Here is a 1,746-nt window from a genome sequence, read left to right on the forward strand (position 1 = left end):
CGAGGCGTTTCCCACTCTTCCTTTTTTTCTTCGAACAGCCTCCTGAGTGTACGTGCCCCTGTAGTGCTGGTCATTTTCTTTATGCTTGACGATATAAAGTTTCTAGCATAATTTTTAAATCATATGAACTGAGAGCAACTGTACGGACGCTAGAAGTGCATTCACGTCGCCGTCACGTCGCCCCGCTCTCGACTGTATATGGGCCGCGTACGCGCGAAGTGTTAGGAGGTCTCCAGAGACGCGAAGTGCGTTTGAGTGCAAAAAAAATAGCTGAAGGATTAGCTTGGCTAAGCCTGGAAGATTGCGAAAGCAATACCCTTGGCTGCGCCTTGGTTCGGCTGATGGTGTGGACATGGTTGCCCTTTGTGAAACTTATGACTATACATCATCCGACATAGCGCAAGGCAGCGCGCCGACCACTGCGAGGAGCCGAGCTGTAGCCCCATTTATCCTCCTAGCGTGACGTCACACCAGCGAGCGCCCTCTCTCGGTAGCGCCGCAGCAGCGGCGCGCAAGGCTTCGCCTCCACAATCGATGCCGCGAGCTGGGGCCCCGTCTCTCGGTCTGGCGTGACGTCCTACTGTCACGTGACGCGCAGCTGCGTAAGGAGGCGCCACGACCACCGATGGGCCGAAAGTGCGAGCAGTATTGCTTTCACAATAAAAAAAAGACGTCGGAGCGAAGTGAGTGCACCGGTGAAGCTCCGCTCACTCCTCCCGGTAGTGAAGCTAGCACAGCGTTCTGCCGCCTGCTGTTGGCGGGAGCGCCCTGCTCATGCGCACTAACGCTCGTGCATTGACCCGAGAGGAACGGACAATAAACGTCAAGCTAACGCTATATTGTTTCACTGAGCGCCGACAAACGCACCGACGTTTTCTTGTCGGTCTCCCGCCGAGCGCCATCGAAGTGCCACGCAGCACTCGTGGTGCTCTCCCTACACGCATGCGTTTTGAGACGCCTGGTAGTAGTCGGGCGCTGTTTCTTCTGCATAGAAGCAGTTGGCTAGCAGGCTGCATCGCGTCAATGCGTTGCAGCCGCGTATCGTTATAACGCTTTACGAGAAGTCTAAACGCAGCGCTAAACCTGCTACGACCGTCGATGCTACCTAAACTAATATTATAATAGCTATAAATCTAACAACTAGTAATTATAAAGAGTAGTTCGCAATCTAAAGGTAGCCTCACTTAGGTTTGACTGTATTCTCAGTTAGTTCTTGCAACGCACGAAAACGTTCTGTGTGACTCGGCGGAAACTTTCAATCGATTATTACCGTGATCGGAGCTCCTCAGTGACTGGAAGGCGGAGAAGGTGGTCCCAGTGCCTAAACTAGTAGGGTACTTGACACCAGCCTCACAACTGCAGACCCGTTACCTTCACCAGTTCACCGCCTCAAGGTCCAAGTACCAAGTTGTCGCACCAATATAGTACGCCAACTCATTCGTACTGATGACTGGAAGGCGGAGAAGCGCCTCCCTGGATTCGTTGCCAGACATATTGCCCACACTTTACTTAAAACCGATATCGCTAACACCGTGTAACTGCACATACTGGAAGGCTCAAGATAAGCTGAACCCAACGGAAGTGGACTATGAAGTGGACACATGAGCTTTATGGTGATATCATACAAGTGGGTGAATGCCAGTGAAAGACCATCGTCTCTACAGGTGTCTGCAGGTACTGTCGGAAATGTTGACGGCCAGGGTACCGGCCCAGTTTGACCCATGTTCCTGCGTTCTTCGTTTACTT

The sequence above is a fragment of the Dermacentor albipictus genome, chromosome 10, assembly GCF_038994185.2.
Source record: "Dermacentor albipictus isolate Rhodes 1998 colony chromosome 10, USDA_Dalb.pri_finalv2, whole genome shotgun sequence".
Lineage (NCBI taxonomy): Eukaryota > Metazoa > Arthropoda > Arachnida > Ixodida > Ixodidae > Dermacentor > Dermacentor albipictus.